Genomic DNA, 8,974 nt, shown 5'->3' with positions numbered 1-8,974 from the left:
GTCACGAGGCGGAGACTCCTAAGGCGAGAGGTAGCTGCCCAGACCTGGCTGGGCAGGCTCTGAGGTGGATGGATCTACTCCTGCAGGAGTTCCACAGGGTGACCTTGGGCTTTGGGGGGGGGCAGGAAAGTGGGAGCAGAGGGGACAGCTTTGTTTGTCTTCCTTGTCCTGTGAGCCTCTCCAGGCAGCAAGGGTTTGAAGACACACCGCACTGGTCCCCCTACTCCCTCAGTAAGGTTTCCCTCATTTCCATGAAAACAACACAACTTCTGGGCTCCTGACGCCTCCTCTGGCTGCCCCTCCCTCCGCCAGCTGTGTGGTGTTTGGACAACTGGATGGAATGTTCTGCCGCCAGAATTCTCCCTGGATCCCCAGCTCAGATTTCATCAGGGAGGGAATGGAGGATGCTGGCTCCAAGAAGAGGGGAGAGATTGGGGAGTTCAAACGCAGGCCTGGACACCCCAGTCCCTGTGCCCTCAGGCCTGACAGAGGTGACTGCCTGCTGCTCCTGTTCCACTGGGGCTCTAAAGTCTGGCCAGGATCCTAGGGAAAGACCACATGGCCAGTGGAGGCAGCTGTATGGTGTCAAAGACTCGGTCGGGCCAATGATGAAGTCAGACCCTGGGGACAGTCTGGGCTGGGTGAGGAGCAGCTCTTGGAGAATTCTAAGAATGTGAAAACAGGCTAGCTTAGATCTTTCCATCCCACAGCCTCTTCATTTTATAGATAGGACAGCTGGGGTCCCAGGGGCAGGTGTGTTCGCCTCCGTGGACACAGCATGCTTAGTTAGACCTAAGGCTGAACTGCGTTTCTTGATGCTGAACTTGTACTTCTCACTGTCCAGGGAGTCCTCACCCTCAGCCCTAGAGACACCTATCAATCATCTCTACTCTTTCTCCAATGACACAGGAGAGACAGTGTCCAGTATGTGGGAAACTGAATGCCAGGGTGGCCTCTGAGAGTGTGCCATCAGCTGCTTTGTGGACCAAGGGAGGGACTCTGAGAGCCCGAACACCTCTGCTCATCTCTCTGTGGTCCAGGCTTTGTTCCCCTCCCTAGCACTGCCCACCCCAGGACCTTATGAGTAAATCCTTTTCTCTGACTTTGAAAACACACAAGCTCTAGACCCAACCATACCAGTTCTAGTCTGAGATTCATTTTGCTCACCTTAAAGTGGGCTAAGGTTATCCTTCATTTAATTCCTTTGTATTGAGGTTGCTGGTCATTGAGAGTATTGGGTGCTGGCGGATCTCTTTGGAGATTTAAGATGAGATGGGGAAACCACTGGAGCTCAGACAGAGGGAAAGGAAGGAGGGGATTACTTAAGCCAAATAGGTGTGTAAAGTGCATCCAGGTGCCCCCGGGGCCTGAGCTGGTTCCCAGAGATGAAATCTGCTGGGGGTGGGGGGAGCTCAATCTCTTGGTGGAGGAGTTTGAGAACCATTCAGACCTTCAGGGAAAGTCACAACTATGAGAAGGTGTGATTGGAGTGGAAGGCTCCAGATAAAGGTATGTGGGGTGTGGTACCAACCTGCCAAGTAGGACATTATGCCCATCTAATATGGTCCTCATTGCTTTTGGTCCCAATTTAAGAGGTAGGAACTGGGGTCTGGTAGCATAGCTCCATGGTACAGCACCTACCTAGCATGCATAAGACCCCCAAATTTCATCTTTAGCAGGGGGAGGGAGCTGGGATGAAAACACCGGGAAGGCTAAAGACGATGGCCAATCTCAAACAAGAGGAGACACTTGGGCCTGACTTCAAAGCTCACTTCCTTGTCTCTCCACTGTTCACCTTTCCAGAAAAAAGGGTTTGTTTGTTTTTGAGACAGATCTTACGTAGCCCAGGCTAGCCTCCAACTAACTAGGTAACCGAGGATGATCTCGAACTCCTGTAGTGCAGGGATGACAATATTTGACTTTAAACCCAGTTTGCGTGTGCTGAGGATTTAAATTAGGGCTTCATGAATGCTGAGCAAGCCCTCTACCAACTGACCTACATCCCCGGGCCTGTCTCTGATGCTTTGTTCTCACATCTATTTAGTTTGGGCGGGACATGCATATGCCACAGCACACATGTCAGAGAGCTGCTTTAGACAGTCTGTGCTCTCCTTCCACCTGTGAGTTCCACGAACCAAACTCAGGTTGTCAGGCTGATCAGCAAACCCCTGTAATCCACTGAGCCATCTCATCAGCCCAAGTTTCTTGTTTTTCTGGATAGGGTCTATTTTTTTTTAATTTATTAGATTTTTTTAAAAAAAAATACCAATCCAAGTTCCCACTCCCTCCCCTCCTCCCATTCCCTCCACAGGCCCTCCCACCCCACCCCCATCTAATCCTCAGAGAGGGTAAGGCTCAGTGCCTTGTGGAAGATCCAAAGCCCTCCCTACTATGTCTAGGCTGAGCAAGGTATACACTGGATAGGGTCTTCTATGAAATCTCAAGCTCATGGCTACACTCCTGTCTCGAGCTCCTGAGGGCCGAAGTGAGGCTTTTTAGAACTAATAGAGTTTGAGAAATATGCAGGATTTAAAGATCTACTTAGAAATGGGGCATTCTGTTCTTAGGGACCAGCAAGTTTGGGAGTAGCAAAAGACACACATCCAGAGAGAGAGAGGCCTGGCAGGCCCTCATCCTGCCAGGAGCTGGGGCTCAATAGGGGTGGGAAGCCTCCCGAAAAGGCTGGGGAGGGAGTGCCAGGCTTGGAGCCTCAGAGGCCAAGCCAAAGAATTTGGAATTTGTTCTCAATGCTCTTAGGAGCACTGTTTACATTTTGTTTTAGTCTTTCATTCATTCACTCACTCATTCATTCATTCCATTAGCAAGAGAGTGGAATGATTCAGGCCCTGCTGGCAGCAGAAAACAGAAGTGACCATTTACTCATCAAATCTCCTGTGAGAGAGACTTGGTCAATTTGGGAGTACTGGACAGGATAGACAGAAGAGAATCAGCTGATTTGTTCATATCAATACTGAAAAGTTTTCCAAGACCTCTCTCTCATGACAAAAGTAACCACCAGTAATAGGCAGATGAGCGGGGAGAACACTCTCAGGCAAAGGTGACACATCTGTAACATGTCAAGAATTCACAAAAATCAGTAGGAGAAACACTGGGAGCCCAGCAGACGCTCGCTCATTCAGTCATTTAATTTGACCTTAAGACGGAGGATGGTATGTTAGCGATCAAGAGAGCATCTCTCCATTCATGAAGTACAACTTGGGAGATATTGTGTGTAGGGGATGAGATTTAAACAGTTGACTGGAGCACTGGGTGGAAGATACTCAGATAAGGGGTGTATATGCTAGTCTGGAGGGTCACCCAGCAACTCCTAACCTGGTAGAGTTCAGGGGAAAAAATTGTCAAGGAAGAAGTTTGGGAGGAGGAAGGGAATTATTGGAAGATATGGGCTAATATGAGAATTAGAGACCAGATCATGGGAGTGGTGGGGGTTGTATTCTGAGTTTAGACTTTATACATAAGGGAAGTCATTGGGAGGTTTAGGAAGATGTGACTGATTTCTAAAGGGTGGCTCAAAGGGTCAAGAATGATGGTGAAAGCCTGTAATCCGTGCACTTGGGAGGTAGAGGCAGATAGTCTTCAAAGTCAGCTTTGACTACATAAGTCTAAGGTCAATCTCGGCTTCCAGAGATCCTGTCTCAAAGCAAGAAGGCTCCTAGAGATGCATGTGAAATCACTGGGCATTTCCGCCCCTCATGACGTGTTGGCCTTGAAGCAATGAGGGGCCCTTCTGCTACTGAAAACAAATACCCTTCCAGGCTCTAAAGCTACAGCGAAACCCTGTCTCGAAAAAGAAAACAAAACAAAACAAAAAAATACCCTAAGCCAGGCGTGGTAGAGCTCATCTGGGATTCCAGCTACTTGAGACAGGAGGATGATTTAAGCCCAAAGTTGGAAAGTTGGAGACCAGTTTGTGCAATTCCTGTGTCTCTGAGCAAACAAATAAATCCTAGAGAGACGCCAGGATTCTCTGAGGCCTTGTCTGCCAAGATCTCCAGAAGCCACCTCCTGCCTTACAAAGGGAAGTAAGGATGGGAGCAGGGAACAGTAGGGAGGATGGGAGCTGGATGTGGAGCAACTACTATACTCAGAGTCCTTGAGGAGGGCTACAGTATTCCATGTTGATAACATCCTTCGACAGAACTGTATGTGAAACTTTGGAAGAAAACATCTGAGTTTATTCGTGTAGAATTCCTATTCATCAACAATGAACAAAGATCTGTCAACCTGAGATCACCAGCACATAAAGATGCCAGCCACGATAAGTGAGGATCAGTAGAAGCAACTCACAGAGAGATGTGGGTGCCTTAGGGCTCCAATATTAGATTCCTTTATGCAAAGCAGAAAGTGATAAATGAATTTCAGATTAATAAGCAACATGAGATCATTAAGGAGAATAGAAAAAGAATTTAAATGGCCAAATGAATACTTTATGTTTTCAAAATAAGGGGTTACATAACAAATTAGACACAGCAAGAGGGAGACTTGAGTCTCTGGAGGCTATATACAAAGGTGAGGGCTGGGAGGCGTGCTGAGAACCTTTGCCTTCTGGATGTAACACAGCCATGCACTCATGAACTTGTGATTACCTGCACAAGAGTGGGCCCGTCAACATTTCACCTCAGAAGACAGAGTCCTTATGATGTCCCACCCATCCCTAATGCGCTACTGGTAGTTGAGGTTTTGGGGGAGAAGGGGATAAGTTTCTTCAGTAGTGTAGCCAAGGACACGTTGCCCATACTCCTGTGAATAACGTCCACCGGTGCTCATACATACAGCCCTAACTAACATAGGGGGTTACACACAAAAAGACATGGAAGTTGCAGGCCAACTTTCTAGGAAGGAAAAGTGGTGTAGGAAGGTCTTCTGTCTATGTGTTACTTTCATTGGTTAAATAAAGAAGCTGCCTTGGCCTTTTGATAGGCCAGCCCTTAGGTGGGTGGAGTAGACAGAACAGAATTCTGGGAGGAAGAAGGCAGTGTAGCAAATGCCATGGCTCTCCTCTCTGAGATGGACGCTGGTTAGACTCATGTCAGTAAGCCACAGTCAAGTGGCGATACAAACTAATAGAAATGGGTTAATTAAGATGTGAGAGTTAGCCAATATAAGGCTAGAAATAATGGGTCAGGCAGCAATTTAATTAATACAGATCTCTGTGTGATTATTTTAGGCGTAAGCTAGCTGGGTGGCCAGGATGACAAGCAGCCCGCCAGCCCAGGTGTAAGCCAGTCAGGTGGCGCGGGACACGGACCCGCCACTCCATCTATAACAGAGAAGGAGGGGCATGAGAGAGAAGGAGGTTGAAATGGCTGAAATGCATTATATACATGTAGGAAACTGTCAAGGAATAAAAAAGTTCAAAATAGAAGTTAAATTCATCAGAAAGTTCTAAATTAATAGATACCTAATACAATATTTAAAGCAAACACTCTTAAGAGCTACAAGGAGAAATTAGATAAATCTGCCATTAGGGGTTGAGTCTCAACAGACTAATGGACAGAGCTGGGAAGCAGAATGCCAGGGCTTGGCAGCATCAGAGACTTCTGCATCTACAGTAATGGCCTAAGCACGGAGCACTGGGTTCCAAGAAAACTGAGAAGCAATTGGATCACTGAGTCTGTTCCCTGCAAGTCGCTGGGAAGCTGCCCTTTCTGAATCCTGCATAAGACTGGAAACTACTCTCTAGAGATAGTAAAACAGAGTATCTTGGTGGACCTGAGGGGCTTTAGCAATTGCAGGTATGTTAAACACTGAGATCCAAACACACACATTATACACACACACACACGCACGCACACACACACACACACACACACACACACAAACACACACACACCTTTTCTTACTTGACTGTTAGACTTTTACCCTCCAAACTCCCCTCTTTGGGACTCTGGCCAAGAACATCTGACTAGGGGCTGGAGAGATGGCTCAGAGGTTAAGAGCATTGCCTGCTCTTCCAAAGGTCCTGAGTTCAATTCCCAGCAACCACATGGTGGCTCACAACCATCTGTAATGAGGTCTGGTGCCCTCTTCTGGCCTGCAGGCATACACACAGAACGTTGTATACATAATAAATAAATAAATATTAAAAAAAAAAAAGAACATCTGACTAAGAACAGCGTAGGGAAGCTGGCCATGGTGGCACACGCCTTTAATCCCAGCACTTGGGGGACAGAGGCAGGCAGATCTCTGTGTTAAAGGCCAGCCTAGTCTGCAGAGCTAGCTCCATGACAGCCAGGTCTACACAAAGAAGCCCTATCTCAAAAAAAGAGAAACAAAAACAAAAACATTAAAAATAAAACCAAAACAACCAGAAAAGCAGTGCACGGTCAGCTTGACTATCACACTTAGGGGCATCTCATCAATGTTTTTTTTAGTATTGAGATGAGGTCTCAGGTGGCCCAACTCAAATTCACTACAGAGCCAAGGGCACATAACCTTGGATTCCTAGCCTTGTGCTTACCTTTCCCACGCGTGTCACCACACCCAACTTCCATCTTACTTGTTTTTGAGGCGTGAAGCAGGGTCTGGGGGCTTGCTATGTAGCCCAAGCTGGGCCTGGAGTTTCCAGCCTATTCTTTATGCCCCTTAAAGATCTTTAACCTTAAAAAACATCCTTAATTCTGGGAGTGGTGGCACACACCTTTGACCCCAGCACTTTGGAAGCAGAGGCAGATGGATCTCCAAATTTGAGGCTAGCCTGATCTACAGAGGGAGTTCCAAGACAGCCAGGGCTACACAGAGAAACCCTGTCTCAAAACAAAACAAAATTGTATTACATTTATTTATTGGGGGTGGGGGTTCACGTGAGCCACAGTGCACATGTGCATATGAGTCCATCAGGAGGGGGTGGGGGTTCACGTGAGCCACAGTGCACATGTGCATATGAGTCCATCAGGAGGGGGTGGGGGTTCACGTGAGCCACAGTGCACATGTGCATATGAGTCCATCAGGAGGGGGTGGGGGTTCACGTGAGCCACAGTGCACATGTGTCCATCAGAGAACAGTTTGTGGGAGTTGCTTCTCTCCTTCCATGTAGGTCCCAGGGATTTCTCTTTGGTTATCAGACTGAGCACAAAGTGCCTTTGCCCAATGAGCCATCTTGCCAGCCCCACTTCCAGAGTTCTTGGCTATAAACAGGCAACCGAAGATTATCAACCAACTGTGAGAAGCCTTCTGACATGAAGGAAATCAAACCCAGCAAGTTTTTTTTTTTTTTAAAAAAAAAAAGGGTGGCAGACCCTGACCTACAGGAGATCGTCTGAAAGCAGGCAGGCAGGCAGGCAGGCAGGCAGGAAGGCAGGCAGCAGGCAGGCAGGCAGGCAGGCAGGCAGGCAGGCAGGCAAAGATTCCAAATGGAGTGGCAGAAGACCTGGCGACCCTGCATCCACAGTGCACACCACCACAGGCTTCCTAGGATCGCTTCTGGGCACCCAAGTAAGGTCCTCCGACTTGCAGGCCAGCACTTTAACTAACTGGGCCGTCTTCTGGCCCCGTTTCCTGTTTTAACCCATGGTGCTAATCAGAGAATGGCATCTGTATCTACCAAGTAGGAATCCAATAGCTAATGTCTCAAATCGATTACTAAAAAGCCACCGGTACAGATATGTTTAGAAATATGGTGACGTATAAATCACTAGAGACGGAAGAAGGAGGGACGAAGGACTGAAGCCAAACACTGAGTGTGTGTTTGGTTGGGGTTTTTTGGTAGGGGGGTTGTTTGGTTGGGTTTTTTTAGTGGGGGGGGGTGTTTGCTTGCTTGTTTATTTTTCAACACAGGGATTCTCTGTGGATTCTTGGCTGTCCTAGAACTCACTATGTAGACCAGGTTGGCCTTGAACTCACAGAGATCTGCCTACCTCTGCCTCTACCCATTCACCGCTGTTTTAAGGTTTTTGTTTTAGCCAGGTGGACCACCTGCCTTTAATCCCAGCACTCAGAAGGCAGAGAGAGGCGGATCTCTTCTCTGTGAGTTCGAGACCAGCCTGGTCTACAAGACCTAGTGCCAGGACAAACTGTAAAACTACAGTGAAACCCTGTCTCAAAAAAATGTTTTGGGGGGCTGTGTGAACTTTTGAGTTATCTACACATGTGCTGTAGTTGGGGTCTGACACATCCCCCCAAAATGCTCATGTGCTCAAGGCATGGACCCCATATTAGTGACAGAAATGTTTTAATTTTATCTTTTTATTTTGAGACAGGTTCTCATGTAACTCAAGGTGACTTTGAACTCAAAAACAGCTAAAGATTAGATTTGATCCAGAGGTGGTAGTGCATGTCTTTAATCCTAGCACTCAGGAGGCTGAGGCAGGTGGATCTCATGGAGAGACCTCGTTTCAAAAAAGTAAAGCCAGATAAAGACAGCAAAGGTGATTTCCAGGACAACTACTAAAAGAACTCAAAGATGAGAGAGAGAGAGAGAGAGAGAGAGAGAGAGAGAGAGAGAGAGAGAGAGAACATGGCAAACTGTGATCTATCAGGGAAGGGGCCAGGCATGGTGCTGCACATCTAGAATCATAACATTTGGAAGGCAGGCCAGTGCTTGCAAGTTCAAAACCTGGGCTATCCATCAAGTCCCAGGCCAGCCTGGTATATTCTATTCTATTCTATTCTATTCTATTCTATTCTATTCTATTCTATTCTATTCTATTCTATTCTAAATACCAATCTCTACTTCCAACAAGGGCTGGAGATGGAGCTCAGAGCTCAGTGACAGAACGCCTACCTGGCATGTGCAAAGCTCTGGATTAACAATGCAAGTGTATGCACATATACACACACACACACACATGCTCACTCATACATCACACACACACACACATAAATAAAAGTCACGCCGAATCTGTTATAACTAGTAGATAAATTCAGTGAAGTTACAAGATATAGAGGAAACATAAAAATCCAACACTCAGGAGGCAGAGGCAGATGGAGCTGAGTTTAAGGCCAGCCTGGTCTA

Source organism: Microtus pennsylvanicus, chromosome 5 (genome assembly GCF_037038515.1).
Source record: "Microtus pennsylvanicus isolate mMicPen1 chromosome 5, mMicPen1.hap1, whole genome shotgun sequence".
Taxonomy (NCBI): Eukaryota; Metazoa; Chordata; class Mammalia; order Rodentia; family Cricetidae; genus Microtus; species Microtus pennsylvanicus.
Note: the sequence above shows the minus strand (reverse complement) of the source record.